General features: G+C 34.2%; 1 pseudogene; it reads right to left on the reverse strand.

Annotated features, from left to right (window-relative positions):
* The window catches only part of LOC122900539, a 141,391-nt pseudogene that overhangs the window by 86,385 nt on the left and 35,929 nt on the right, over positions 1–19,077 (reverse strand).

Raw genomic sequence — 19,077 nt, forward strand, 5'->3', positions numbered from 1 at the left:
CTCTCTTGAACTCATCACATGCTATACTGACTGAGCTAGTCAGGCACCTCAAGAAAAAGATTTTTTTTTAAACAATGACACATGTATTAAATGTAAATAAATTATTTTTACTTGATGTGTAACTTTTTTACATGTAACATACTAGGCACTCAGTTAAAGTCTGTTAAACAAATAAATCATAGATGTATATGTCATGGATTGAGATACAATTACCTTACCCAAATACTGGTTCTGACTTTGCATTACCAGAGCAGAGCTTAGTGGTCAGTTCCATTCAGGTTTTGAATAGCTAAAGGCCTATGGTTCTTCTTGAATTGTTTTAAGATTAATTTGTTTTGTTAAGATATCTTAACTTGAGAACTATTACATAATTAATGAAAATATATATGTGAGAGGCTCCCTGTTTTCTAAAGGAAAATTATGATTCAATTAAATATTGCATATGCTTCATTAGATCTTGAAATGATCTTATTTAAATATTGAACATCTTTTAAGAATATTGAGATGACAATTTCCCTATGATTAAAAATGCTATCTCCATTCTTAAAAATTTAATTTCAATCATCTCTCTTCAGGGAACAGCACAAGTTTATGAACAGCTTCACAGATAAGGCTCAGGATTCATCAGGTCATTATGTGGAACAGTCCTGCTTTAGTGAGTGTTCATAATTTTCAGTATTTTCCTGCAGGAGAAAATGTTCTGTGAGCAGTAGCATGGTATACCATTAATTCTATCATAGGCAATGAGTAGAAAGAGGGAACACATCATAGATATATAAGTTTATTTGTAAATCAAATGAATAATTTCATTCTGACCCCAGGGATACTGCTTGATAATACTGATGATGACCAAAGTATTCCCAGCCTAAGGGTTCTTTTTGAGATAGGCATGAGGTACAAATAGATATGTATTTCTCACTCTTGTATCTCTTTTTCTTAAGCTATTTAGAGGAGGCAAGACTGTCTTATTTTTATTTCCTATTTTTCTAAAATGACAATTTTCTTCCCTCAATTTTCTTTTCAAGTACACTCTTTCCTGAGGGCTCTCACATTGACAAACTTTGTGTCCTTATTTATGCACATGGGCAGGGTCAGGAGTGATGAAATCCCTTTTCAGACAGAGCAGACTCTAAGGGTCCTTGAATACCAGGGCCAAAGAGCTCCATTTCAACCTTCTTGACCACTTCTTTCTAACCCTTGAAAATTCCTTAACAAGTGAAGCAGTCTTTTCTTACACAATTAGATACACAATTTTAATACAGCTGTCTTAAAAGAACCAATTTTGACCTTAAATTCATGCCAGGGCATGCATAACTGATAACTCTTTCCTTTGAAATGAAACATTATTTTTATTGATCAAAGTATCTTGGACCTGTTATAAGGATAATGCTCCCACATTACTTGAAGATATAATTTTATTCTTTCCATGCAAACCCATTAATGGTTGGTTTGTTTTCACCATTTGAGTCTGGAAAAGTTGGAATCTTTTCTAAATTTTAAATTCTAAATTCAGGAAATTTAGAATCTAATTTAGATTTAGAATCTTTTCTTGGCTGTTAGGCTCCCTTTAGACTACTGAAACAGCCAAACATAGACTGCAAAGAATTGAGCAGAGGCCATGGGCCACCAACTGAACCACCAAGCAATGCTATTGTTTTATTTTTGACTGGGAGATTAGGCTCTAAACTGAGAGTCCAAGGACTGTTAGTTCTGGCAGTTAGGTATCTTAGATTCCAATCTCTTTGTACCTCAGTTTATTTATTTTAAAACAGCAAACATTCACTCTTACTTTATAAATCTGATTGCAGTCATTCCATAACACCAGGGAGAAAAGGCAATCTGAAAATATGATTTAAGGAAATAGTTAAAGCAGTTGGATAGAAATTAATTTACTTAATTTACTTTAGGGATACACCAAAAGAGAAGAAAAGAAGGCAGGTAACCTGGTCTAATTTTCTTGTCTACAGGACCTCTGGGTAAATAAACTAATGATATTTGCTAGAAGGAAGAGGCTTTGTCGACAAAATGCCCATAGCAAAAGTCCCTGGATAAGTTTATTAATAGCAAATAGAACACAAAATCTGCAAGACATGACTCCCGGGAAAAGGCCATGCAGAAAATACAATTCTCTAGGGGTATAAAACAGAGATGTGACTAAATTAAATTCTCTATACTGTGTGAGGAACCCTGAAAACCTCACTGAAAGACTTCATCTATATTGGGCTAGAGGTATATGACCATGCAGGAAGGAAAGACCTAGGAGGGATTCTCAGTGTTCCTTACCCTTCTCTGCTTCTTCTGAGTTATTTGACTACTAGTATCTTTAAATTTATTTAGTAAGGCTTGATGGATAAGATTCTGATTTACATGAATTTGATTGGATGACACTATCCTTAGAGTTTGCTTAATACCTAACATGGCTGTGGTGGAAATATATATAAGATTTTGTTCTTATATGATTGTAAGAATTTAAAATTTTATATGGGTAACATTTAAAATAAGTAGAATTTTGACCTAGCACTTCAAACTTAGGGCTATTAGTGGGTTTATTTTGAGAAAAGTGTTTCTACTATCTTCAAACTGTCTTATTTCTAATATATCTTGCAGAAATTAATTGAAATTCCTGTACATAATAGTTGTCTTCTCTGATTTTCTGTGATGAATGAGATTTTTTCCTACTTTTTTGATATATTGTCATTTTAGTGGATGTTGTGGTGGGTGGAGAATCTGTAAAAATAATGTGTATAGTTAAACATATAATATTTGTTCACTATTTTTAATATTCACTTTTTAAAAGTCTAAGGAATAGATTGTTCTTTATAAAATAATAAGAGTGTGATAAGTTGAAAAGGAAAAGACCATTTTAGAATACTTTAGAATAATAAAAATAAAATGATAATTATGATTATTTTATATTTTCAGAGAAAAGTCTAAGATAGTAATAACCATATCTAGCCTTTACATAGTGCTTACTGTGTGCTAAGAAGATTTATCCTCAGGGCTTTACATGTATTACTTCTTTATTCCTCACAACTGCCTTATGACATAGTGTTACTATTATTCCCATTTTATAGATGAGAATTGAGGCACTGAGAAGTGCCTCATTGTTCACACAGCTAATAAAATAACAGCGAAGGGTTTAAAATCCAGGAAGTCTGGTTCCAGAATTGATGTTCCTTAACCAATCTGATAAATTGACCATTTATTACAAGGCTGAAATAAAATATTTTAATGAAATATCAGTTGAAATAAAATGATATTTATAAGATATACAGTTTAAAAAAAAACCCTGGACTTCTTTAATGTTTTGGTATTCTTATATTATTTGTAAATAAGATAGTTCTTGTAGAGTGCTGACTGAATTATTAGCTAGGGATTCTCTAGAAACCAGAGTTTCAAAGTATTAACTTCTGAAGTTAGTCATGCACCCAATTCCTCCTTATGCAACAGTCTATCCATTTGTCTAGGTAAGGACACAAGGAATAGACAGTCTTGTGGTGAATACAAGATAATGAGGTCTTTACAGTGGCAGAGCATAGAAGACTACATGGAGCTCTGAAAGGCTAAGGCTGCTCATGGCACTGCTCCTGTGTGGATCTGTGGACCATGACAGAGACTGTGGGAGATGGTTAGAGATGGCACAGTTGTTGGAAATAAAAGATCTATTACTATATCTGTCTATATATCTATCCTCTCTCTCTCTCTCTCTCTCTCTCTCTCTCATCTCCTCTTCTTGCCCAGTTCACTACAACTCAGTTAATTAACTGCAACTGTGTGAAAATGACCAGTAGAGTTTTTGGCATAATAACTATCATAGAGTCTACTCTTGTCTTTTTGATATTTCTTCCTATCTTCCATGTCTCTGGTCAAAAGCTGATAATGGGGAAAAAGGAAATAGGAGAGCCTCTTCAGGGTTATAGGATAAGGAGTCCTTTTCCAGGTAGCAAAGTATCAAATATCAGATTGGCTTATCACCACCCTCTATGGTGCTTTAACCTGATGCTGATCATAATGTCACTGTGTAATGCCAATCAATATTAGATCACCTCACCTCCCTGACTGAACACTCACCAGCATGTCAATTCTGAAGAAGAGAGAGCCTCTGAGAAATGAAAATCCATAGAGATCATGTGTAAGAGAAAGTCTTACTTGGTTTAGGTAAAGAGAAGACATAGATGGAGAACTATAGATAAGTTGTTTATCTCTGATTCAATCTTTTAGAGACCCCTGGGTGGCTCAGTCATTAAGCATCGGCCTTCAGCTCAGGTCATGATCCCAGGGCCCTGGGATTGAGCCCCGCATCCAACTCTTTGCCCATTGAGAAGCTTTCGTCTCAATCTTCCACTCCTTCTTGTGTTCCCTCTTTTGCTGTGTCTCTCTCTGTCAACTAAATAAATAAAATCTTAAAAAAAAAAGATTTAAATCTTTTAAAAGACTCACTAGAAACAGAAAGGGAGACACAAGGATATCAGAGATTTGAATTGTGACTGAAATAAGTGATTTTTGACTTTGAATTTTCAATAACATAACACTTATTACCTTGGCATTAGAGAATCTGATGTCACAAAAAGCAAGTGAATCACTCATGAAATTTAATTTATGTTTCAAAATCTGTATTTAAGACCTTACCATTATAGAACTGTGGGTGATATGTTCAATAAATCAATAAACTGAAAAATTAATAAATTCCTATATTCAGAAGAGTTATTTGACCTTTCATCAATTACTTAGAGCATTTTTAACATGTGAGGGAGCATTTTATCAGGAGAAATATAGCAGAATGCTCAAATTTAGCAGTATTTGGAGCACTATTCTTTGGATACTATCCTTAGGCAAGTATCAATTACTCTTGGTCTATCTTGGATGACCTGAGGGGACTATAACCTCCTCAGGTAATATGTTCTCAGCTGAATTCCTAGGAGAACAGAATGTAGCTCAATATTTCAATTTGTGGCTTGATTAAAGATATTGCTGGAAAGTTCCATATAAAACATCTGTTCCATTTATTTCTTTCCTTCTCCTTTGTCTTTCTCTTTTCCTCTTCCTTTTCTTCACCCTCCCTTTCTTTTATCCTCCTTCTGTTATAGATTGATCTTCGAAATCTTATAGACTGAACTATATCATCCTTTTCTTACAGAGTGATCACTAATTATCTGTTAACAAGAACTTTCCCTCATCCCAAAGTTATTTCCTCTGGGTCCTTTCAAATATTGACATAAATAATCTATATTCATAGACCTGAATTGTTCTGTCTTGTAAGCCAGACTGTATATCCGATTTCTCCTTACTTTTATTTTTTTAATATTTTTAAAGATTTTATTTATTTATTTGACAGAGAGACAGAGAGCATAAGTAAGCAGAGCAGCAGGCAGAGGGAGAGAGAGAAGCAGGCTCTCTGCTGAACAGGAAACCTGATGTGGGGCTCAATTCCAGGACCCTGGAATCAGGACCAGAGCCAAAGAGCCGCCCAACCAACTGAGCCACGCAGGCACCCCTATTTCTCCTTACGTTTTAGCACAATGACTTACATGTAGAAAGCACAAAATAATTTTCATATATAATTTTGATTGGCTCTACTATGGTTTTTATGAATCAATCCACCACTTTCTATATATTCAACACTATTCCTATCATAAAAGAAATATCTGAATTTTGTATAAAACACATATGCACTAAAATTCAATTTTGTCTTGTTCTTTAAAGATTAATAACTTAAAAACAAAACAAAACAAAACAAAAAACCACCAACAGCCTGGAACAGTTTCCTTTCTAATTCAGCCAGTGGTGGGAAAATCACAAATGATACAAAAGGGGAAAAGATAGTTCTTTATTTATCTCTATCCTGGAGTATCTTTGGTTTTTACATTCATCAGCTGTTGGAAATTTGGGCTGTTTCCATTTTTTAGCCATTATGGATAGTACTGCTATAAACATTCATGTGCAAATTTTTGTGTGGACATATGTTTTTAATTCTCTTAAAATAAATGCGTGGAGTTTTCACCCTCAGAATAAAGTGTGATAAAATAATACTGATATTTCTTTGTACAAGTTTACAAAAATACATATTCTTAGTAAAATATAATTCTCTGTACTGAAAAAAGCTAAAAACACAAGGAAATTTTAATTAAACTATATTAATACTGAAGTTAGAAAACAGAATTTTTACATACTAAGCAGATCAATGAAAATATACCTTCCTTAGTTTTATGTAAAAAAAAGATGAAAACCCCTCAAAGACAAAAAGAGAAAAAAAGTGTAACTGATTTTTCAACAAAACATAGTTCTATGTTGGAATAAAGTAAGCATATATTCATTCAAGCCTTTATTGATTTCATATTATATAAGATGTAATAGGTGGAAGGTAAAGATTAACAAGACATAGTTCTTGTTCTCAGAAGTTTTAAATCTAGGTGGTGATAAATTATTAATACAAGCAATACTGGTACAAGTATAAAGTTAGAGAAATTCAGAGGAGGGAGATAATACTTCACTTGCAGTGACTGAAGACAGAATAAGACTTTAATTTCATAGTCAGTGGGAAGTACCGATTGCAAGGTGTTGGGATTGCCCAATAGATATTCAGGATAGAGGTCAGAGTGAGACTATCATATAACAGTCATTTTGCATAAAATAAATGAGAGGCATATTGAATACAATCTTCAAGGAACAGAGCACAGAAGCAAAAGCCTTTAAGACCAAAAATGAAGCTTTTTTTGCACTCCTATGGGTAGGCCATGGAAACAGAAGGAGAAGGAAAGAAAACAAAGGAATAACAGAACATGGCAAAGAACTATGTTTCAGAGAATTCATGATAGAATTTTGAGTGTTAAGACAAGAAAAACATTACACACACACACACACACACACACACACACAAACACACACACACTTCCTTTTTAAAATATATTGAGCTTCTCAGTTGGTTAATCCTCTGCCTTTGGCTCAGGTCATGATCTCAGTGTCCTGGGATCCAGTCCTACATCAGCACCTTGATTAGTGGGTTATCTGCTGTCCCTCCCTCTGCTCCCTCTCTCTCTCAAATAAATACAATCTTTAAATATATTTATATATACAGAGAGAGAGACTTCTATGAGCCAACATTGTGCAAAGATTGGCTTGAAGTATAGGAAGTTTAGAATAGGTCTTCCACATTCAAGGGTTTACAGTTTAGTCTGGGAGACATATAAAAACAAATGCCAAACAATAAAATAACTATATAATTTAACACTAAATTATATGTAGTGACTATTAAGTGCTATAGAAGTATGGAGAAAATTAATGAGGATTGGTATACTCAAGTACAGTATATTAGCTGAGATTGTTTTCTTCAGTATCTAGCAGAAAATTGACAAAATGAAGAGCTTACAGGATAAAAATATTTATCATAAGAAAACATCTATTTACATGAGCAAGGGCTTGTTAAACAGTAGGTTTTTGTTAAATAAAAATTAAAAATTCTCTTCCTTCTCTTCTGGCAAGAAGATGGCTAAGAAAATGCATTCATAAAGTCTTGTACTGTCCTTTTATTAAGAAAGGAAAGATAGGACTATATCTTGATTAAAAGAGAGAGGAATCTTCCCAGAAGATTATCAGAGTACTTTTACCTCATTGGCTATGCACATGACAACTATAGGATCAAGGGAACCTGTGACAGTGAGTATCTGGCAAAGAGGTCATGTTTCGCTTTCACAGGTCTTAATCATCCTCTGAGGATGCAGGGCCTTATTTTCCCAGAAATTAGGGAGTATCTGCAGAATTACCTAAACATAAATTGAAGAGTTTGTTCTTAGGAAGAAAAGGTAGTCTTTGTGAAAGACGTACGTGGTGTGCCTCCATTTTTCCTATCATGTATTATAAAAAAGTTAACTTTTTAAAAATATTTTCTACAAGAATATTTCTAATAAAAGAGCATACAATATTTATTCAATATTTATAAAGCATAATTTAAAAGGAATATGAACCATTTGAAGAGAAGGTAAACATTTTAGAAATGTAAACTCAAAGGATTTTAGTGCCGCAATATATAAAACAATCATTTCAAATTTGATTTTTGTATATTGAACAAAGCTGAATTAAGCAGACACGTTGCCAGTCTAAAACGACATTATCTCAGTGGAATAAAAATGCTGTATGCAAAAAAAAATGCTGCATGCAATGAAAATCCTTGGTAATTCATAGTAAAAGAGAATTGGTCAATATGATTAAAATTGTGAGATTTCCAATAATTTTATTTTAACTTTTAACTCCTGTGACTCTTATAATAGAAGGGTAAAACATTTCTTTAACTGTTTCTTATTGAGCCATTACAGTATTTGCGGAAGGACCAGCACTGCATTTATTATTAATTTGTCTCCAAGGCTCAAGGGGTAAGACTGCAGAGACTGGAACTAAGTCTACATAGAAAACAATAAATAATAAATAACAACAATAATAATTTGCATTTGCCCACATCCTCCAGCTGTGGAAGTCAAAGTGGTTCACAAACATTAATTAAGCTTCACAAGATTCCAGCAAGGGAGGCAAATAATGTTGTCCAGATGGGAAAAATAAAGAACTGAAAAGCTAGTGGAGGTCACACATAAGTTAATAACAGACTCAGGAACATTCCCCACTGTCTCTCTTATCCAAAATTCTCTTCCCAACTTTACTAACTTTTGATTGTATCCTTTTATTTTTTTCAAATATAGAGAGACTCACTTTGAAGGAAAAAAAAATATCTAAACCTGTTGGACTCAAAATCACTGAGTTGCAAAGTTTGGAACTTATTCTTAAAATATCATTTTGTTTATAATGTTCTATGTACCAGTTTTCATGGCTACTAAAATGTATAATACTATTATGTCCCACTTTGTGAGTGGTTAACTCTGAACTCAAAAGAAAACCAACTCTAGGAAAAGATAGATCACACTTGCTATATTATTATTATATATATATATATATTAATATATTATATATATATATTCATTATTGACAATGAATTCAGCAGTTGTAAATGTGCTGAAGATGACAAGAACACAATTAAGTTAACCTTTAAAAATTCAAGGAGATATGGAATAAGCTAAATTTTTATTTATCTGAGGACTCTGTCCTGTATCGACTGACATTTATTTCATGTTTCATATATTTCATATTCAGGTACTAATATTCTGAATTGGTCACATTTAAATGAAACACTTTAAGTGGTAACTTCATACATTTTGGAATGCCACTTATTTAGAGTGATGGGAGTTCTTAGTTTGGTTTACAAAATTAAAAAAAAATGTTTTCTCTTGGATGTTAGGAATTAAACAGGAAATTAGTGTGCTTAAGTGTAAGGAACTATTGTTTGGGAAGTAATAAATGTGAATATCTTTTATTATGCAACTTGAAGTTATATTCAATATTAAATACAGATACATTCGCTACCTGTATCTGCAGATACATTCAATATTAAATAACAACACAGATATAACAAGAAACTCTAAAAATTTCAAAATAGGTAGATGGTGTCCTTTATCTGTTTTATAGATAGTTTACCTAGTCAGCTAACTTAATTTAACTACAACATGATTGCTATATGGCCAATTCATTTATGACAATAAAAGATTCTATTCTATAATGAACCCAACCACTCATATGAGACATTTGGTGCTGTGAGTCTAAGTGCACGAAGGACTTTCATCAGACATTTTCCATAGCTGTGAAAACAATTTGAGTCAGCCTTACCATCTTCCTATATCTGCAGTGTCTTTATTTTCTTCAAGGTAGAAAGTTATGATCACAGATAAACTTATTTTACTTAGCATAAGTAAAATACCATCCAGTTCCATCCATGTCAATATAAATGGTAAGTATTCATCCTTTCTGATTGCTGAGTAATATTCCATTGTATATATGAGTCCCTTCTTTATCCATTTATCTGTTGAAGGACATCTTGGCTCCTTCCCCAGTTTGGGTATTGTGGAAATTGTTGCTATGAAGCTTGAGGTGCATGTACCCCTTCTTTTCACTTCATCTGTATTTTGGGGTAAAAAAAGAAAGTTATGATCACAGATAAAGAAAATGCACACTTTTTGAAGGTGTTTCCCCCCCAAGGACAAACAATATGGAATTAAGTGAGGTTGGGGAAAAGATAATGTTTTTTTATCAGGGACAGAGAGGTAAGAAGATATGAAGCAAGGGCATTGGAATGGGTGAGAGAACTACAGATAGTTTAAATAAACAAAAGTAAAGGAAGACAGCAAAAAATTGGAAATCAGAGTCCCTCTCAGCTCCCACATGTCCATTCTATTCAGTCTTCAACTCTTGTTAATGATGGAGGCTTTAAAAAAAAAAAAAGATTTATTTATTTTAGAGACAGAGAGAGCAGATGGAGGGGCAGCAAAAGATGGAAAGAGAATCTTTAAAAAAAATTTTTATTTAAAGACTTTATTTGTGTGAGAGAGAGCACACAAGCAGGGGGAGCAGCAGGCAGAGAGAGAAGCAGGCTCCCAGCTGAGCAAAAAGCCCGAAGTGGGACCTGATCCCAGGATCCTGGGATCATGACCTGAGCCAAAGGCAGATGCCTAACTAACTGAGCCCCCCAGGTACCCCAGAGAGGGAATCTTTTTTTTTTTTTAAAGATTTTATTTATTTATTTGACAGAGAGAGATTACATGTAGGCAGAGAGAGAGAGAGGAGGAAGCAGGCTCCCTGCTGAGCAGAGAGCCCGATATGGGACTCGATCCCAGGACCCTGGGATCATGACCTGAGCTGGAGGCAGCGGCTTAACCCACTGAGCCACCAAGGCGCCCCCAGAGAGGGAATCTTTAAGCCGACTCCCCACTGAGTGCAGAACCTGAGATCATGACCAGAGCCGAAGTCAAGAGTTGGACACCTAAGTGACTGAGCCATCCAGGTGCCCTGCTGATGATGAAGTCTTAAAGAAAATTTCGGAGAAAAATGAGCATCCGAGATTGAATCACTTTTTTCTCCTTCTAATATATACTAAAATATATATGTGTATATATATATATATATATATAAATTAATTTAAATTTATGTATATATCTATAGGTAGGTAGATAGCAAATGTCTTTAGTTTCTTAAAGATTTTGATTTGGGGGCACCTGGATGGCTCAGTGGGTTAAAGCCTCTGCCTTAAACTCAGGTCATGATCCCAGGGTCTTGGGATTGAGCCCCACGTCGGGCTCTCTGCTCAGCAGGGAGCCTGCTTCCCTTCCTCTCGCTGCCTGCCTCTCTGCCTACTTGTGATCTCTGTCAAATAAATAAATAAAATCTTTAAAAAAAGATTTTGATTTGGGATAAGAGACATGAATTTTACTCTTTCTTGCCTGTGGTAGGAAATACATGACAGGATTTTCTAGATAATTCCATGATACTAAACAAGGAACTAGAACAATCTTCTCATAATGCACGCACACACACACACACACACAGATATCCTCATAGATTTAGCAATTAATGCATATCTAATTAAGAAGAATTGAAATAAGCATCTGTCAAATGAGATTGTGTGATATTTATAATTGCATTTCACAGTAAGATGTCATAATATTTTCTAAATGGGTTTTAGCACTAACATTTCTAGTAATCCCTTAAAATAAACCTCTAATTTCTTCTTTTAAATTTTATTTTTTCAGTATTCCAAAATTCATTGCTTATGCACCATACCCAGTGCTCCATGCAATATGTGCCCTCCTTAATACTGATCACCAGGTTCACCCCACCCCCCATCCCCTTCAAAAACCCTCAGTTTGTTTCTCAGATTCCACAATCTCTCATGCTTCATCTCCTCCTTTGATTTACCCCAATTCACTTTTCCTTTCCTTCTTCTAATGTCCTCTGTGTTCTTCCTTATGCTCCACAAGTAAGTGAAACCATATGATAACTGACTTTCTCTGCTTGACTTATTTCATTTAGCATAATTTCCTCCAGTCCCATCCATGTTGATAGAAAACTTGGGTATTCATCTTTTCTGATGGCTGCATAGTATTCCATGGGTATATATGGGCCATATCTTCTTTATCCATTTGTCTGTTGAAGGGCATCTTGGCTCTTTCCATAGTTTGGTGATTGTGGCCATTGCTGCTATGAACACTGGAGTACAGATGGCCCTTCTTTTCACTACATCTGTATCTTTGGGGTGAATACCCAGTAGTGCAATTGTAGGGTCATAGGGTATCTCTATTTTTAATTTCTTAATAAATGTCCACATTGTTTTCCAGTGGAAAATTGGCTGCACCAACTTGGAAAAATAGCTGCACCAACTTGCATCCCCACCAACACTTGTTGTTTCCTGTCTCCTGTTAGTTTTGGTCATTCTAACTAGTGTAAGGTGGTATCTCAATGTGATTTTGATTTGAATTCCCCTGATTTCTAATGATGATAAAATTTTTTTCATGTGTCTGATAGCCATTTGTGTATTTTCTTTGAAGTGTCTGTTCATTTCTTCTGCCTATTTTTTGACGTGATTTTCTGTTTTGTGTGTGTTGAGTTTGAAGAGTTTCCTTTGCAGAAGCTTTTGATCTTGATGAAGTCCCAAAAGTTCATTTTTTGCTTTTGTTTCCTTTGCCTTTGGAGATATGTCCGAAAGAAATTGCTGTGGCCAGTGTTGAAGAGGTTGCTCCCTATGTTCTCCTCTAGGATTTTGATAGATTCCTACCTCACATTGAGGTCTTTTATCCATTTCAAGTTTATCTTTGTGTATGGTGTAAGAGAATGGTCAAGTTTCATTCTTCCATATAGAGCTGTCTACTTTTCCCAGCACCATTTATTGAAGAGACTGTCTTTTTCCCACTGGATATTTTATCTTGCTTTATTTGGCCATAGAGTTGAGCATCCATATCTAGACTCTCTACTCTGTTCTACTGGTCTATGTGTCTGTTTTTATGGTAGTACCATGCTGTAGTAGTGATCACAGCTTTGTAGTAAAGCTTGAAATCAGGCAACATGATGCCCCTAGCTTTGTTTTTCTTTGTCAACATTTCCTTAGCTATTCAAGGCATTTTCTGGTTCCATACAAATTTTAGGATTGTTTGTTCCAGCACTTTGAAAAATGCTGGTGGAATTTTGATTGAGATGGTATTGAAAGTATAGGTTGCTTTGGGAAGTATAGACATTTTAATAATGTTTATTCTTCTGATCTATGAGCATGGAATGCTTTTCCATCTTTTTGTGTCTTCAATATCTTTCATGAGTGTTCTGTAGTTCCTTGAGTACAAATCCTTTACCTCTTTGGTTAGGTTTATTCCAAGGTATCTTATGGTTCTTGGTGCTATAGTAAATAGAATCAATTCTCAATTTCCCTTTCTATATTTTCATTGTTAATGTATAAATAAACAACTGATTTCTGTGTATTGATTTTGTATCCTGCCACATTACTGAATTACTGTAAGAGTTCTAGTAGTTTGGGGATAGAAGTTTCTCCAGAATAGACCACATACTGGGTCACAAATCAGGGTCCAATTGATACCAAAGATAAGATTATTCCCTGCAAATCTCTAATTTATTTAGACATTATTGAACATAAATTATCAAGGAATACTCAATTTAAGTGGGATATTTTCCCACTTAGTGTGAAATGCAAAAATAGTGTGTGAAATGTCATTGATTTATCTAACTTAGGCTTCAGTTGAAAGTTACACCATTTTCAGTGTAGTGGGAATTTTGCAATGAAAATTTCAGCAGTGAAAACCTTTGACTAAAAATATATTTAGCCATGTGTTGTCACACAGGTAGCTTAATTTGGTAAACTTATCAGATATTGTTGAAAGTCAAGAAATTCTGCACAATGGAGCACAATATTTTTAATTTATTTACAACATGAAGATAGGTAATATATAGACTGGAAGATAGATAAAAATATACATGCATTAAAGAACACAAATACTCATATTATAAATATGCATATTTCTGAAAAACTGAAAGGGAGAGGTAACCTGAAGAGGTCAGCAGCTCTAGAATACAGTTTTTTCAAGGTTTTTCTCTAATCTTTAATGTTGAGTGAGCCGAACAGTATTGTATCTGAAATTTTCATGGTGCTCATCAGAAATCTTTTTTTTTTTAAAGATTTTATTTATTTATTTGACAGACAGAGATCACAAGTAGGCAGAGAAGCAGGCAGAGAGAGAGGAGGAAGCAGGCTCCCCGCTGAGCTGAGAGCCCAATGCAGGGCTTGATCCCAGGACCCAGGACCCAGGGATCATGACCGGAGATGAAGGCAGAGGCTTTAACCCACTGAGCCACCCAAGCACCCCGTTCATCAGAAATCTGATTGCATACCTATTAACTGAGCCCATTCGGTGGAATTTACTTCTTGTGTGTGCGTGCGTGTGTGGGTGTGTTTATGTCTCAAACTCTGAACATTCCTGTACCTCTAAAAGCACGTCTTTCCCCCTGGACATAGCTATCTCATATTGATGATCACAACAGCTTCCCACTGTAATGATCACCAGTAAGCTATTTTCTCTAGTTTACTGTGTCCAATTAACAGCACAGCAAGTAAGTCAATTTTTGTACAGGGGTAATCCTCTCAAAAAACATTACTTTTAAAATTATATAAAATTTAGGATCTGGTTGCCTGAAGTGTTTTTGCATTATCTTTGACAAAATCGTTAAGTGCTTTCCTGGTATATGTAAATCGACATGTTAAGTTGTTTAAAAAAAAAAAAATTATTATAGCAGCAATGGCCACAGTCGCCAAACTAGGGAAAGAACCAAGATGCCCTTCAACGGATGAATGGATAAGGAAGATGTGGTCCTTGTACACTATGGAGTATTATGCCTCCATCAGAAAGGATGAATACCCAACTTTTGTAGCAACATGGACGGGACTGGAAGAGATTATGCTGAGTGAAATAAGTCAAGCAGAGAGAGTCAATTATCATATGGTTTCACTTATTTGTAGAGCATAACAAATAGCATGGAGGACAAGGGGCGTTAGAGAGGAGTAGGGAATTTGGGTAAATTGGAAGGGGAGGTGAACCATGAGAGACTATGGACTCTGAAAAACAGTCTGAGGGGTTTGAAGTGGTGGGGGGGTGGGAGGTTGGGGTACCAGGTGGTGGGTATTATAGAGGGCATGGCTTGCATGGAGCACTGGGTGTGGTGAAAAAATAATGAATACTGTTTTTCTGAAAATAAATAAATTGGAAAAAAAATAAAAATTAAGAAAAAAAAATTAGAGACTCTATATCCAGGGAATATTAATTGACTTCTGTAGGGTAATTTGAAAAGCAATTGAATTATCATCAGAACCACAAAAATCTGTGAATGTTTAGGTTTTGCTGATTCCCTAAGAATATTTTATTATATTGTCTTAAAACACATATTTCTGAACTGTTTTTTGACATATATTTTTAATTCCTTATATAGTTGCTTTTTCTTGCAAGATATAGATAAGTTCAAAGAAAGTTTTTACTGTTTATAATGCCATTTTATTGAGTAATTCAATAGAGATGTTTTGATTTGTGTATATTTCCCCTAAAAGACTGCTTTAGTTTCTATGCCAGGCCTTATGTTTGCTTATCACCAGGCTGATGGATCTGCCTAAGGAAGGGTGATGCTCCTTTGCCAGTCTGTGCTTTGACCTCAGAATTATAATGGTACCTTGAGGAAAGACATGAATCCTCAGACTTAGGAAGACATTTTCTTGCAGGTAAATTAAAAATAAATAATAGATTCATTTCTATTATAGTATGTGGTCCTCAGTAGTCCCAAACAATGTTAATATCTTACGATCAAGTATGAAGGAAATAAAAGTTTCTAACCAATAGAAAACAATTAGACTGACAGCTAACTTCACAATAATAATATAGTAATATAATTACTACAACAACAATAATTACTAACTGCAAGAATAGTATAGTCCATACGATACTGGACTAAAAGGACTGTGGAAAAATATTTAATAGTCTAGAATTACAAATGCCACTAAATTATTATTCAAAAATCAGGATGAAATTAAAGTATTTAAGCAAGTAAAAGAGCAGACAAATTATCAGAACCCATTAATGAAAAAACTAATAGAGAATGTGTTTTTTTTTAAAAAAAGAACTCAGGAAGAAAAATAGAATGTAAAAGGGACTATTGAACAAATATAATGATAAACATGTCAGTAAATCTAAATAAGGATGTTTTGAATAATATAATCATAATAATTATGATGACTTTTGGGAATACAGCAGCAAAGTGAAATGAAAAATATTGATAGCATATATATACTAATGATTTGAATTAAAACATTCTAAGACTTTTTTGTTACTCTAGAAGAGAGTGGATTTCCAAGTTTCTATTTCTTTTAGTAAAGTATACAATCAAAAAAAGTAAAAATGAGACCATAACCACTAAATATCCTCAGGTAGAATTTTTAACTTTTCAACCAGAAACAGGTCAAAAGGAAAGGAAAATGGAGATAAAGAAGATGACTTGTGGGCATCTGGGTGGCTCAGTGGGTTAAGCCTCTGCCTTCTGCTCAGGTCATGATCTCAGGGTCCTGAGATTGAGGCCCACATCAGGCTTTCTGCTCAGTAGGGAGCCTGCTTTTCCCTCTCTCTGCCTGCCTCTCTGCCTACATGTGATCTCTCTCTCTGTCAAATAAATAAATAAAATCTTAAAAAAAAAAAAAAAAGAAGATGACTTGTAAGGGTAAAACACAGTATAATATGGTGATATAGAAAAACTTAGCAGTTATTATAGCAACTCACAGATCATTCATCATTTAAAAATTAGATTGAGAGAAAATAATCCTATTGATGCAATTTAAAAATAGATATGCCTAAAGCCCAAAAGATCCAAAAGATTGATAAACAGAATAAAATCTTAGCCTTGATTCATTTCTCTTGACCTCACTTCTTATGCTTCTTCCTCTACCCTAAGCTTTAGCCACATGGATTTCCTTTCTTTTCTTCAAAGATAGCTGATATGTTACAGTCTCTAGGTCTTTCATTTGCTGCCTTCTCTGCCTAAAAATTTATTTCTCCAGAATCTTCTTCACATTAGGTATTTACTAGATATCATTTCAGAGAGGCCTTCCCTAATGCATCCTATCTAGACTATATTCCCTTGCATTAATTGTCTTTATTTTCCTTATGAAACTTATTACAATCTGTAATTATACTACTTTTAGGTAAAGTTCTAGTCCATAAGCAGACAAAAAGGAAATTGAGTCATTTGTTTTTTAAGAGGTTTCCTCTGAAAGTGGCGTATCACTTCTATTCATATTTGTTTGGCTGATACATGCTTAATTGATAGGTCACAACTAATAGCAAGAAGGCTAGAAAATGGAGATAATAGCTGAGAATTTTCTCTACTAACTCTAAGGTATTTATTAAAACTAAATAGGTAATAATAATGGGGTCAATTATAAGAATCTCTGCTGCAAAATAAAAATAAAAATATATCTCTCTTTTCTTATACTTATGCCAAATAAACCAAGAAACATGTTCAAGACATTTTACACATTCTTCTTCATCATGCCTTCCCACTTAAGCCTTAAAATTTGGTATCTTAATTTCCTTTTTCTGCCCCAATCCTCAACTCTGCACCTAACTTCTAAGTTTCACCAAGGGTTTAATGCTTATAGTTTTGGTAAATAAAACATTTTTTAAAAAATATTTTATTTATTTATTTGATAGACATAGATTACAAGTAGAGAGGCAGGCAGATAGAGAGGAGGAAGCAGGTTCCCCACTCAGCAGAGAGCCTGATACAGGGCTTGATACCAGAACCCTGAGACCATGACCTGAGCCAAAGGCGCCCCATAAGTAAAACATTTTTACTGGTCCTATGTCTAGTGCCAGGACTTTATTTTTATGTGTGTTTGTCTTCCAAGTCCATCAGTATATCCATTTGCATTTTGGATATAGAAGTTTGTAGGTGGACTTAGGCTATGTCTTCATATTCTATATATCTATATCTTCATTTTTTTCTTGAGCAGTTTAACCAATTGTCAATTTCAAAGAAACATCACCAGTGTTTATTTTGATAACTTTCTCCATTGTGTGACTGTTTCTATTTCATTTGTTCCTGCAAATCATTTCCTCCTTCCTACATTTTTTTACTCCCCTTTGCCCCAGCTTTTTAATGTAAAGTTTTAGAACATTGGTTTTATGCTTTTTTTCTTATGTATTACGAACTTGCACTATACATTTACCTCTACTCACTTCTTTAGCTGCATTCCATACATTTTGATCTGCTGTATTTTCTTTACCATTTAGTTCAAAATAATTTCTATTGCCTTTTTCTTTTACCCATGTGATTTTTTTCGGAAATGTATTATCAAGTTTGCATATTCTTTGGAATTTTCCTAGATACCTGATATTTATGTATTTCAAATTTAATTGTATTGTGTTCTGATTTTACCTTTGAAATTTATTAAGACCTGTATTACTTTTCAGCTTATAGTCTATCTTGGGAAACAAACTGTGTAATTATTTTTTTGTTTGTTCACTTTAAAGATTTTATTTCTTTACTTGAGAGAAAGAGAGCACAAGAAAAGGGATGGGCAGAGGGAAAAGGAGAAGCAGACTCCTCACTGAGCAGGGAGCCTGATGCCCAGCTGTCCCAGGACCCTAGGATCATGACCTGAGCTGAAAGCAGATGCTTAACTGCCTGAGCCACCCAAGCGCTCCACAAACTGTGGTTATATTTTTAAGAAAAAAAGCTTCATTCTGCAGTTTGTAAAGTTTTGCAAATATCAATTATTGCATTGAAATAGTTGAAATGGTTGAAAATTATTTAAATTCTGTAATTCTTTATTGGCTTGTGTGTGTGTGTGTGTTTCCTAACAGTTATTTAGATGGATATAAAATTTCTAACATGATTGGAGAATTGATGATTTATTCTTTAAATTTTGTAATAAGTTTTATTTCTTAGAAAAATTTTAAATTTACAGAAAACTTGTGAAGATACTAGTTTCCATAGACATTATATCCAAATTATCTGATTTTTGTTTTAACATGATATATTCTTGAAATATCTTAACACATTATTATTAACTGAATAAAGTCAGACTTTATCCAGTTTTTTGGGGTTTTACCTATTTAACGCTCTTTTTGTGTCCAAGGATCCCATGCAAGATATCACATTGCATTAGTC

This window comes from Neovison vison, chromosome 1 (assembly GCF_020171115.1).
Source record: "Neovison vison isolate M4711 chromosome 1, ASM_NN_V1, whole genome shotgun sequence".
Taxonomy (NCBI): Eukaryota; Metazoa; Chordata; class Mammalia; order Carnivora; family Mustelidae; genus Neogale; species Neogale vison.